The following is a 13,582-nucleotide window of genomic DNA, read 5'->3' on the forward strand; positions in this document are numbered from 1 at the left end:
CCGTCTTTCTTCTTGACAACAACAACGGGAGATGAGTAAGGGGATGATGACTCACGGATGACCCCCATCTTCAACATGTTGTCGATGTCCTTCTTCAAGGATTCCCGAGCCTGAAACGGGATAGGGTATGGTTTTGAGCGAACAGGAACGTCAGATGTGAGGTGGACTTCATGTTCGACCAAGGACGTAAAGCCTGGAACATCACAGAACCTATGGGTGAAGTCGCCCATAAAATCATGCAGCTCCTTCTGCTGATCTTCTGTCAGGTCAGGTCCTAGCTTGACGTCATCCACTCCCTCTTTCTTGTGGAGGTCTCCCAACTCCAGTAGTTCCTCACCGTCGAACTCGTCTAGTTCGGCTGGTTCTTCCACACTTGCTGTGACCTGTACTGCTTCCGGAGGTCTCTCCACATACAGTTTCAGGAGGTTAGCGTGGTAGATCTTGGACTTCTTGCCGACATTCACCTTGTAGTCGTTGATTCCTACCACGGCCTCAACCTCGTATGGGCCTTTCCACTGCATCAGTAGTTTTTTGTGATCAGTGGGAAGCAGTATCAGCACTTTGTTACCTGGTGTAAACTTCCTGTTTACGGCTTTGCGGTCGTAGTAGTGCTTTCCGCTATCCTGAGACTTTCTCAAGTTTTCTCTCGCAATCTCGAGAGTCTCCTCCAGTTTCTCTCGCAACTCGAACACATACTGGTAACTGTTCTTCACTTCAGGTGTGCCCACATCTTTTGTCCACAATTCCTTTAGTATCTGCATCGGGCCTCTCACGGTCCGCCCGTACATCATCTCGAACGGGGAGAATCCAGTGGACTCTTGTGGCACCTCCCTGTATGCAAATAGCAAGGCATTGATGTAGCAATGCCACTGCCTTGGCTGCTCACTGGATAGTTTCTTCAGCGTGGACTTCAGCGTCGCATTGAGTTTTTCGACCAGCCCATTGCACATCGGGTGATAAGCTGTCGTAGTCAAGTGACGAATGCTCAGCAGCCTGTTGACCTCTTCCATGCATTCAGAGACAAACTGTGTCCCCAGGTCTGTGAGGATCTCTTCAGGAACCCCAATTCTGCTGAAAATGTCCACAAGTGCCTCGGCAACAGTCTCGGTGTCAATTTTCTTCAGAGGCACGGCTTCTGGGTACCTGGTTGCATAGTCTACCAGGGTCAGTACCCAACGATGACCCTCTTCACTTGGCGGTTTGATCTCGCCGATGATATCAATGGCCACCCTCTTGAAAGGTCGGTCGACCAAAGGCATCTTCTGCAACGGCACTTTCGGGACCCTTCCTCGAGGTATGGTTTTCTGGCAAATATCGCACGATCGGCAGAATCGAGTCACATCTGCATGCAGTCCTGGCCAGTAAAACGCAGCCTGGATTCTGTCCGATGTCTTCTTGACCCCCAGGTGACCTCCCATAATAGAGTCGTGGGCCACCTCCATCACCTGGCGCCTAAGTGGTTGAGGCACCAGAACTTGACGTAATGGCTTCCCACCGTTGACTCTCGCGTGCTGGAACACTCTGTACAGGATCTTGGCCTTTACTTCAAAGTGCACAGTGCCTTCGCCCTTAGTCATCTCCTTGACAGGACGACTCCTGTACTTTGTTAAGGTCGAATCAGCTTCCTGTAGCTGAATCAGCCGATCCCTGTCCACGACAGCAGTTGCAGAACTGTTGGTGACCCTAAGCGGCGTAGTCGTTTTGTTCTTCTTCGCCTGGGCTCTGGTCGTCACAGCGCTTACAACCTGCGGCTGGTCGCGGCGATGCACAGTGGCTCTGTCATCTCGTAACAGTTCGCTGATATCTTCACTCGCGAATGGCAGTGGGTCTTCCTCCTCAGCAGCAGGCTGAGCTGAGCCCATTCTCCATTCGAAATCAGGGTCATCAGGACGTCTCGCACCCCCAATGTTCCCAATTAATAGATCGTACAAGGGCTTCTTCAGGCAGACGGCCTCAACTTCTCCGGTGAAGTATGGAGTATCGATCTGGATTTTTACCACTGGTGCCTTCACGCATTTGCTGTCAGCCATGAGCGTCCACTTGAAGTCACCAGTGAACTTCTCTGTCGGCACCAGATCCTCTTTGACGATGACCCCATTGCAGCCCGAATCTCTGAGAACAGTCACTTCCTGCTTCTCAACAAATCCCTTCGACACGGGCATGTTCGACACTGACACAGCTGCGCTGGCGACGACAGAGATTGACTTGCCATTGGCGAGTAGAAGCTGGCCATCAGATATACATTCTTCCACGTCCGATGGTGTAGCCACTTGTTCGGCAGCCCTTGGAAGTATGACGCTGCTCGCACATACTTGTTGGTTCGAGCCACTCGTTTGCCTCTTGTTGTCGTAATATCTCCGTCGATGTTCTTGCGCTTTGTCATTGACATGTCCGTTATTTTTCTTTTGGGGACAGTTGGCGACTCGGTGGCCCTTGGCATTGCAATGGAAACACGTTATGTTCTGCCCTTCATTGGATGATGGTGCGGACTCAGTTTGTCCCTTGGCAGGTTGGTTTGCCTGGTTTCCGCTCTTCTGGAAAGGTTTCGTTGACTTTGACGTCCCCAGGGTCCTTCCATGAGCAATGAGATAACGCTCAGCAGCATCAGTAATGTCCTTCAAACCCCGCAGTTTTTGCTCTTCCAAGCGGGTCGCCAGGTCCTTCGGGAAGGCATTAAGGAATTGCTCCTTCCCGATCAAGTCCCGCAGACTCTCGTATGACTGCTCTTCACCTGATAACTCCACCCACTTCTGCAGGTATGACGACAGGCGCTCCACAAACTGGCTCGGTGTCTCTCCAGACAATGGCTGGCATTCGCGGAAGCGTTGACGGTAGCCCCTTTCAGTGAAGTTGTAGCAATGCAACAGAGCTTCCTTCAGTACATCATAGTCTCTGGCGTCATCGTTTGAGAGTCTAGTGTAGACCTCAAGTGCTGCCCCAGTCAAATGTGCGCTGAGTTGAATCGCCCAGTCGTCGCGCTGCCATCTAGCACTCTCAGCGAACCTCTCGAACCTTGCAAGGTAGCAGTCGATCTGGTCCTTCCCGTCAGCGAATGCTGGAAGTTTCGGTGCCCTGTGTAACATTTGCTGTTGGTTATCTCTTTGGCGTGGTGCCTCGTGCTCATTTTGAACACGCACCATTTCTGTCTGAAGCTCTAAGCGCTTCATCTCCATTTCTATTTGGAGCTCTACGCGTTTCATCTCCATTTGCCTTTCTTCACGCTGTGCTTCTCTTTCTCTTTCTTCACTCTCACGCTGCGCTTGTCTTTCTTCACGCTCACGCTGCGCTTGTCTTTCTTCACGCTGCGCTTGTCTTTCTTTTTCTTCTCGCTCACGCTGCGCTTGTCTTTCTTCACGCTGCGCCAGCAGTCGTGTCTGGGACTCGACGAACTCCGTCAACTGCTTGCCTTTTAGTCCCAGTTCAATTCCTTTTCCCCAGAACTCAGCCATTCTGGTCTTTTCCGGTGCGTTCGTCTGTATTCTTTCACAGCCCCGAACGTAGACGAATGTAGTCTTCTAAAAGAACACAGTCTCTACTGCACCTCCGATGCTTCTCTCGTCGCTGTTCACCTTCCTAAACGCAGGCTGCACCCCTCCTCGTCTAACGTGACGGCGCACTCTGCTCACGATACGTACACGACGTACCTCAGTCGTATTTCGTAGTATTAATGCACTAGCTCCGCGACGAAGTCCGTCTCGTCCAAACGTCAGCTAACCTCTGTAATCCCGATACACTCCGGCGTCGCTCACCGTACCGAGCTGCGGCGATTACCAAACTCTTCACCAGTCACACCGAATCCACGGTTCTGTAGTCTCAATACTGATCCCTCAGGATACACCCGATTGATGGCTACCTCCTGTGACTGTCTTGACACTGGTCCTTGTTGCTGGAAAACCCTTGGCGTTAAACGTAGATCCTTGGCTTGGCCCCCAATTGTTACACGACACTTGAGATTGCCACAAGTTCTCAAATGTCGTATAGTTGTGTTCTTTTATTCTACGTCGCCCGTCTTCGCAGCAGCAGAAAACAACTCGTCAAATTGAGTTCGAGGATTTATTTAGCATTCCATACATACAACTGCACATCGTAGCAGAACTCAAATAGAAGCTTTTTAACATTCAAATCGCGCTGGCATATATAGTAAATACTCAATCTCGAGAATATTCCAGACCGAACATGATACAACTACATTATACGCGCCGTCTATGGACTAGAACAGTGACGTTCTCTGTGACGTACATCAAAAGCGCCGACGCACTTAATCCGAACGAACGCCACGAACCCACTACTCAAAACAACGTGGTAAACAACTTGTTTTGACAGGACTAGAAAGTTCACCTGCATTCTCGTGCAAACATAAATATTGTGTTTACAAAATATAATATCGGTACTTTCCCACAAAGTACAAATAAGTCAACTACATGCAACACACAAAACTGAACCAAAGCTCAGTAACGGTAGCGTTTCCTAACACAACCCAACACGTTCTTCGTTTGTGAGCATAAGACAGCTGTGACCTAGCTGATTTCCTTGATTTAGCTCACAGCCTTCACAAAGTTCGTAACTCAGGTTACAGATGTTTGTCCACATCAAACTAAAAAAAAAAGCCGAGTATGAACACGACCTGTAACTTGGTTTACAAAACGATGCATCTTTTTTGGTTCGAAAAAGTTTTATTTAACTGACGCTGTTCAAAGCTAGGGGTCGGTATAAATACTCTTGCTGCTGGTGTCTAACTAAAAACAACCCAAGCATCGTCAACAGAACATCCAGGACACTCAGTTTTTGCAAAGTTCTTGCACAAATCGAACAACTGTTGTACCAGACGACAGGTCCAAACATCCATGGTTTTTTCTTATGTTTAGCAAAATGGCTGTGGGGTAGCTATCTGAGTCTAGTTGATACAGCTTTTATATTTGTATATCAGTTCCCTCCCTTCTCACCGGTCGAGCTAACTTCCACCCCCACCCCACACCATTTGTCTGGTACTAATCTAAGCATTAAACCCTAAGCAACCCTCGATAGGGAAACCACATCCTATTAAACTTCTCTACCCACTGACCACCTCTGGTGGTTTATTGGAGAGGGGGCTCCGCGAAGCGCAGAGGTACCGTTTTAATTGCCTTATCCTAACACCTCTGATAGTTATTACCGCCGTAAAAGAGAGAGTGTTCCGCGAAGCGCAGAGAAAGTGTGTGTGAATGTGTGTGTAAATGTCCTCACAGACTTGTGAAGGAAACCATTTGGACCACTCTTGGTAGAAGTCTTTTTTTAAGTCTGGTTTGATAGCTTCTTCAAAGGATGGGGTAGAGAGAACCATGTACAGGGAGGCCGTGTCCATTTCACAAAGTTGGTAATCGTCCTGAGACAAAAACTTGTCTACCAAGTTAAAGTGGAACCGCAACATTTGCAGCTTGTTCTACTGATAGACGAAAAAAAAACAATCTGCAGACACACAAAAAGAAGGTCTAAGTTGTTGTAGACCGAGGGTGTTGATTTAGAACGGTAACAGTCTACGTCGGACCTTCTTGACACTGTCTTCAAATCAGTTTCTTTATATGACCATGAAAAAACCACATCAGCTAAGATGAAGGTGTTGAAGACAAAAAAATGACACTGACAAAAGTTTTTTTATTTTTTAATTCATCTGATACATATTTTGTTTTAAAGAAAAAAAACAATGTCAAGGTTTTGATATGTCGAAGGTTGTTCACTTTGTTTGGAGGTTACATGAACCATTTTTGCCGAAAAAATCGAGAAGATCCGAGTCGAGCTTGATGCTGCTCCTGGGCACCCAGAGCATGCGCCATTTCACGGCGCCCACCTCACCGATTTTTCTCCTGTCACTAAAGAACAAGTGAAGAAGATCATTGAAAAAGCTCCACCCAAATCCTGTATTCTCGACCCAATTCCTTCAGAGCTATTAAATGAGTGTCTAGAGGAATTACTCCCTGTCATTACTGATATCATAAATCAATCCCTCACATCCGGTCAAGTACCCCCTTCTTTTAAGCATGCAGTAGTCACTCCCCTCCTGAAAAAAGCTAACCTTGACATCAACACTTTCAAGAACTACCGCCCTGTCTCAAATTTGCCTTTTGTTTCGAAAGTCCTTGAAAAAGTTGTTTTGGCCCAATTGTCAGAGCATCTTGCTAAGACAGGTATGGTTGAACCATTACAGTCCGCCTACCGCGCAGATCACAGCACTGAAACAGCCCTACTTAAAGGAAAAGTCCAAGGTTTTTAAATATGCCCAAAAACTTGAAAATCGAATGCCAAATGTTACAAACATCTCTGGAAAAATATTTTAAAAATTGAAAAAAAATTGTTGTTGTTGTAGTTGAAGATTTAGTGTTGCGGGGCTAACCAAGACAAGTCGCCTGGGGTCAAGTAGTGGTCACGTGGTTTTCGGTGCACTGTGACGTCGGTGCACTGTGACGTCACAAGTTATTGTGTTGATTCTACCACTAGTACCAGCTTGATTTTCACACAGAAAAGTCACCACTGTATGCCCGAAAAGAATGCCTCGGTGGAGAGCAGCCGCAAACTGCAACAACTCGTCAATGTCCCCAGGCATTTCATAGCACACTTTCCCTCATAAAACTCAGAGTCTCTTGTGGAAATGGAAGAGATGTGTGCAGCACAAGCGTGCAGATTTCAAAGTGTCGGGCACTTTCTGGACACAGATTTCGCCATTTTTCTGCAGCACAAAAGTTGGCGTTTCATCCCTGAAACAAATGTTTTGACCCCTGGCAGTGTCTTCCCTTCATAAAAGTCCGGAGGGGCAGTATTACGACGAGCCATTGAAACTCCGAGGCGACATACGAACAGCGGATTATCTCACAAGAAGGAATGCGTTGAAGGTCAGAGTACATGCTTTTATTTTCATGCATACGTAAACATTGTTTTGCTGCGCAGCGAATACGAATTGGTGCAGAACAGTGTGTCTGGGTCCAGCTGATATTCGCTGGAGTACAGATGCGCCACAGGCTAGATCTACAGAGTTACAGAACGGTCTGAGTTGAGCTAAGAGAAAGAGTAAAATGTAGTCAGGGTTGTGGACACGTAAGACAATGCGTGTGTCACGTTATCTATTCTATTCAGTCGCAAACTATCCCCTGATATCAATTCATGAAATTGGCAGCGTTTGCTGGAATCATGGTTTAATGCTATTTTTACCAAATCTAAACTTTTGGTGGATGTGCAACCGGTAAGGTAAACAGAGACCTGCATGCTAGAGACAAGAAGATTACGAATTGTGCAGGGAATTAATCTTTCTGCATTGACTGAGAGACGCAAAACCAGTCTAATTGATACAACATGGATACACATCCAGACGACTTCCACAGGGTGTCTAAATGTTCAGTGTACTGTATAGATCAGAAGCATACTTTCGAATTGATTTATACTCACACTCATTTTCTCTCTTCTTTTACTTCCAGACCTTTCATCATCACTCACGGCCACTGGTCAGAACAGGTCACTAGACACTGACACCGTGACCATTCCAGATTTCCCGGTTCTCCGTGATCACAACGCAACTGTTGACCAGTCCTGTTCCTACCGTCCAGAATCACCACAGGAGAAAACCAACGTGCCATTCATCGTAAGATTTTTGTTTTGTTTTGAAAATTAGTGCCTTATTCTAGCTTTGCAAAAAAACCGAGAAAGTGTCTTTGACAGATACCATCCAAATAATACATTATGAAAACAAGTACAAGTTCATTTCTACTCATGTTAATCGTTTATGCTTTCTGTGCTGAGCGACATATGGATTGAATTTCTTTCGTAACTCACCTCCCGTCAACCTGCAAAACTATATCTGTCGAAGTAGTTTCAAATAAAGTTAGTATGCTTCCGAATAAAAAATATAAAAAAGGGTATTTTCTGAAAATTTTAATTATAGACCAAAACAAAACATTCACGAGTATGTTGTTGACCTGATGGTCTTTATGGTAGACAGCAAGAGTTGCATGTTCAAGAAGTTTAAGCAGTACATTTGAAAGAGCAAGGTAATTTAAGGTGGTATAATTTTAATGGTAGGTTCCACTGTAAGGCGACATGGAGGGTATCTTTGACGGACTCATTCAACATTCATACCCATGCACATCACCTCAAACACATAAGCTTTGTTCTTGAGTCAAATTTATTGGCTTCATAAATATTGTGAATTTGTGTCCGTTTGCAGATTGGCTTATCTATGAATTTTTTCGAAAATATCTTGCGATCTACGTACGCATAATGTGACACGTGAAGAAGAACATAAAAAGTTCGTCAAAAGGAATCTAATTTGCATTTCAACCCATTTGCCTTCCTTATTGTTAATTTTTTCTTCATAAAGACTACTTGAAATAAACAAAATGTTTAACCATTTCAAGGCCTCTGAACACGTTTAAAACAAGAAGGGCAAAGCCCATACGACTCACATGCTTGACCTTGACAGCAATGACATCATACACTAAGAACTACTTTACACATTTTTCCTACCAAAATACATGTGACCTTGACCCAAGGTCAAGGTCATCCAAGGTCATGCAACACAAAGCTGTTAATTCAAGACATAGGAAGTACAATGGTGCTTATTGGCTCTTTCTACCATGAGATATGGTCACTTTTAGTGGTTCACTACCTTATTTTGGTCACATTTCATAAGGGTCAAAGTGACCTTGACCATGATCATATGTGACCAAATGTGTCTCATGATGAAAGCATAACATGTGCCCCACATAATTTTTAAGTTTGAAACAGTTATCTTCCATAGTTCAGAGTCAAGGTCACTTCAAAATATGTATACAATCCAACTTTGAAGAGCTCCTGTGACCTTGACCTTGAAGCAAGGTAAACCAAACTGGTATCAAAAGATGGGGCTTACTTTGCCCTATATATCATATATAGGTGAGGTATTGAATCTCAAAAACTTCAGAGAAAATGGGAAAAATGTGAAAAATAGCTGTTTTTTAGGCAACATTTATGGCCCCTGCGACCTTGACCTTAAAGCAAGGTCAAGATGCTATGTATGTTTTTTGGGGCCTTGTCATTGTAAAGCCGAGCGGTGGTAGCTTTACGGAAACTGTCTGCGTCTAAGGTGTTACTGTACGTGCGGTCTTAAAGGACATTTGTCAGGATGGCATTCAAACTACACGCACCAGACGAACAGACGAACAAAATACAAAGTCAACACCGAATATAAAGCCGACAAGAGTGCGATAGGGTTCCAAATTGTATTCAAACCAAAACAACAATCATAAAACATACATGGGCTACGTGAGTTCTTCCATAGAAAATATATCTATACAAAATCTAGGTTGGCTTTAATACAGTCTAAACACTACACTAACAAATAAAATCTGAGTCTTTAAAATGCTGGAAAATCGGGCATGACCCGTAGGTACCCTAGCGATCTAACTGATTCTTTGAAAACAAAACCTAAGTCCTAATCTGGATGAAAAATCGGGCGGGGGTTCGGGACCTGGACAAAATCGAGTGACGCCACTCGATCACCGCGTGTTGGTAACCTTTAGAGTAGCGCGCACTACTCTAATAAGCCTCGTGGTAACCAAGTGAACAGCGCGCACTGCTCACTATTGCTAGTGGGACAAGAGTTGCGTATCGAGGACGTGGTCTGTCAGGTCAGGCACTAAGGCACACATACCATCCAAACCACACGCAAATCTGAGGAGAAACACCAAGCATAAGGAAAGGTTCCCACACCTTTAACCCGACTCAATGCAACTCCTCCGTGGTAGTTTTGATGACCCTGACTCTAAAACAGGGGAGACGCATGTTTCAGGCACTTATTAGGCACCCTACTCTCTCACACGTCTCTCGACCTCACGGGGACAGGGGTCTTTTATAGCTAACGGGGTTTCCTCCTACGTCACCCTAGCAGGACCAATGAGAATCCCGCTCTGGCAGCGCGGGAGCAAAAGGGAGGGGAGGTGGAGGGCTCCGAGCCTGCTGCCAGCCTCCTTACAAACTGAAGTTAAACTCCTCAAACATACACCAAAGTTCTTCTATTAAGAAAACCCACATAAAAATGATGTACACACATACGTCATTAAACAACAAACCTTACAACGTATCTGTAGATACCAAACACTTGTAGGTAGACAAAAACGCAGACGAACTGCAAAACTTCCAGTTACACTCTGTCTCTCAAAGACTGAGCAATTATGTTCACGCAAAAATGCTTCCTCTCTAACATACAAAACGTCCGCTAGACGTTCATATCCAACGGCAAATCCATGCCCATAAAAACCCCGCAAAACGCTGCGTGCTCAAAACAATAATGGCCATTGCCGTAACAAAACATCGGCATACCCCGGTTTCATCCGTCTTTATACATTTGCATCAGCCACATATATGATTAACATAGCGCCTACATTCTACTGAATAAAAGAATACCTGTAGTGAATATACGAATAAAAGGAATGCCGAGAAAAAGAACGGCCAAATAACATAGGGGGAGAGAGTGTACGTGTTTAGGAGTGTAACAGCAGAACGCGTCAAGCATAATAATCAACAAACGAAAGAGAGGGTAAAAAGAACATGCCTCTCTTCATAAAAACCTTCCTAAAAACTGATCGTCAAACTTAACAAAGATGGTCCTAAAACAAAAAGGGACTTTATGTGTTATGTTCAAAAACGGCCCTGTAATCAAAACATTGCAAGAAAGGCGGGGCAAAGAAGACTCTAAAATCTCCAAGTCGAATCATTTCCTACGGCTATAGGGAAAGGGGGGGGGGGGTGTAAAGTCCAGTTGCGGGAGGGGGATGGGGGGACTAGAGCGACAGCTCGGTTTCCCAGGGCCAGCCTTACCAACACATGTGAAAGCAATTAAATCGCTCGGTACCGGAGTTTTGCTAAGGAATAGAGCAAAACTCAGATCTGGCAGCATAAAAGTGGTCAGCTTAAAATGACCTACTTTCTCTGCTCAAGACACGGGCTATCCGTACTGTATCCCCTCTTGTACCCACTTGGTTTACTCTCTTTGTACATCATCAGTATTATATGATTAACGTAAAAATACATGTATCTTACATGTATCGAATATATGAATATCAAGGAAAAGGGTGCAGAATAAAAGAAAGGAGCAAGAGAGAGAGAGGGTGTGCGTGCATGTGTACGTATGGGTGTAGAAACAGAAAAGAACATTAACTCCATTCTTAGCAACCTAAAGGAAGGGGAGAAAGAATGTGTTGCATCCGAAAGCGAGATGATTAAAACGTCATTAGAATATTTCAAAACTCAAATGTTTGTCACTCTGTACCGTACAACTAGGAGAGTTGCCAGCTCAGCCATTTCGGTCCTTTATCTTGGGGAGGGGCGGAAAGAGGGGGGGGGGGGAAGGCTGGAACAAAGACCATGCCGTGGTCAGTCCGCTATCTGCCGACCCCGCTGTGCACCGACAGAGAGTCTAAGAGCAAAAGAAAAGGGGGGAGGGGGGTTGTGCTTGGGGCCCAGAGCAACTGCCTCTCGGGGTCAGCTTGCCCTGTTCAAGTCCGGTCAGGTCGGGGCCAGTGCTACAGATGCAAGCGATTAACCGCTTGGCACCAAAGTCTTGCTAAGAGAAAGAGGAAAAACCCAATTCTGGTGCACACAAGTTGTCGGGTTAAAGTGACCTATTTATGCACTGGCGATTTGTACTGGATGCCCTTTTGTACTATTACGCTTTACAGGACTTTCATTGGGGAAATAAGGAATACGAAAAAAAGAACCATAGGTGTACTGCACTTTTCTCCACAATGCCCCCTTCTAAAAAAAATAAGTTTGTCCCCAAACTTGGCAACAACAAAAAAATATAAGAAGGAGAAAAGTGTCACCGATCTTATCTCAGTTTTACAAAACACAAAGGCTAATACAAAAACTCTCCTGACACCAGATGTAAATAAAAAATACCCAATGTAAAGCCGAGCAGCACGTGACGAACTCGAAAAAATGAAAAGGGATATCTTAGGACGGACTTCCTAACTCGATTATTCTTTAACAAAAGTACAACGGAGAAAACGACGACTGGCCTATATTGATTACACTCTTCAAAAACTTTCTCAAATGTACATTAGTATAACACTCAACATCTTACAACCACCTCATGCGTTAAACAACGCCCAATGAGCGTGACAGCCATCATAAAACTACTAGAAGCTTTCCCGAACAAATCTTCAACCCTGACAGTTTTTCTTGAGAAAAACAACAAAATACCATGGGTTCAAGCACTGAATGACCATGTGCAGGTTACAATACAAAAACAGAATATCTACAAGAGCCTCGGTTCTCTTTCAAACCAACGTCAATTTCAGATTCTGTTACACCTATCTACCGAGCCCAGGCTCAAGACATCGGACCGAACCGGTAAACCAGCTGTAAACGACACACCTTTTCCTTCAATCGTTAGAGTCTTTTATATCCTGCACACACCATCACTCTGAGATAATTGTCAACAACAACAACAAAAACTTTAAAATGTATCTAATTCGACACTGTCATTGTCCCTTTCGTCGTTGGCTATGCTAATCTATGCTTTTTAACAAAAATCAGAACAACAACATCCCTCAATTTTACCCTTATCGACCGCGAAGTCACTGGTGCCTATTTCCTTGATGCTTACGTCCGACGCTTGAGTTGTCGCCTTCTCCGTCGACGTCGTCCCTCTCGGTGGATTCCGGGAGAGCGGTACCTCGACGACATCAGGCGCGTCCTCGCGGCGCCGGACAGCAACACAGGACCAGATGACACCCGGCGCGTCCTCGCGGCGCCGGACAGGAACGCAGGAACGGGTGACCTCTGTGACGACTTCTGTGGCGGTGAATAGGACTCGAGACGCACCAGCTGCAGCGTCAGACAGGTTCCCCTGTCTCGTCAGACAGAGGCAGGAACCGCGGCCTCGTGGCAGCGCGCCGTAAAGCTCGCTCGCCGACCGGATCCCCTGCAGCGCACTGGTCAGCTGGGTTGTCCTTGTCAGGTCGATGAGAGCGTTGTTGTTGGTATCGGCTGCGTTTCGTGATGACGTAGTTCTTCTCTGCCGTCGCTGGAATCTTCTGGGCCGAGATGTCCGACGGTGTAGTTCTTGGGACGTATACAGAATCCCTCTGTATCTTGCATGCAGTGTCCCACACTGCACACGGAAGCAACCTTCAGCAGGTTTTGTCCCCTCCTTGTCTGTCTTCTCTTCAAAGATGCGCTGATCTTCGGAAAACCTGTTGCCTGACGTAGCTCCTGACGTCAGTACAACCCCAACCACCTGTGCAGCCGTCACAGGTGTAAGAAGACCAAGACATCTCCCTCCTCGATGGCCCGTCTCCAGCTACTGTAGAGATGACGGTGTCACCTGTCCGCGCTGGCTCCAACGTCGTCGAACAGGATTGTAGAAAAAAAATGTGATGATGTCTCTTTGTGATGGATGGTGTCCCGCAGTCCAACATTGAGCTATCTCTCCGCTCCCGGTGTCGTGGGGAGAAAGGTGCCCAAAAGCAAAAACCCGGGGTAGAGTTGAGAGAAGAAGAGAGTGCTCCCACCAACAGGGATCGCTGTCGTGGTTCTCATCTCTGTCGCTGGAATCTAGTGGGCCGAGATGTCCGACGGT

The 13,582-nt window shown here is 45.8% G+C and overlaps 1 protein-coding gene and 1 long non-coding RNA gene across 2 annotated transcripts in view; one reads left to right on the forward strand and one right to left on the reverse strand.

Moving 5' to 3' along the window:
* Positions 1 to 13,582, forward strand: part of LOC138950076 (transient receptor potential cation channel subfamily M member 5-like) — a 173,067-nt gene that overhangs the window by 17,375 nt on the left and 142,110 nt on the right. The gene's annotated exons all lie outside the window — the stretch shown is intronic.
* On the reverse strand, positions 8,128 to 9,106 carry LOC138951269 (uncharacterized). The gene is made up of 2 exons (XR_011451087.1): positions 8,475 to 9,106; positions 8,128 to 8,435 (listed from the first exon to the last, which is right to left on the reverse strand). It is a non-coding gene; the product is annotated as an uncharacterized lncRNA (long non-coding RNA).

The sequence above is a fragment of the Littorina saxatilis genome, linkage group LG16 (genome assembly GCF_037325665.1).
Source record: "Littorina saxatilis isolate snail1 linkage group LG16, US_GU_Lsax_2.0, whole genome shotgun sequence".
Classification (NCBI taxonomy): Eukaryota; Metazoa; Mollusca; class Gastropoda; order Littorinimorpha; family Littorinidae; genus Littorina; species Littorina saxatilis.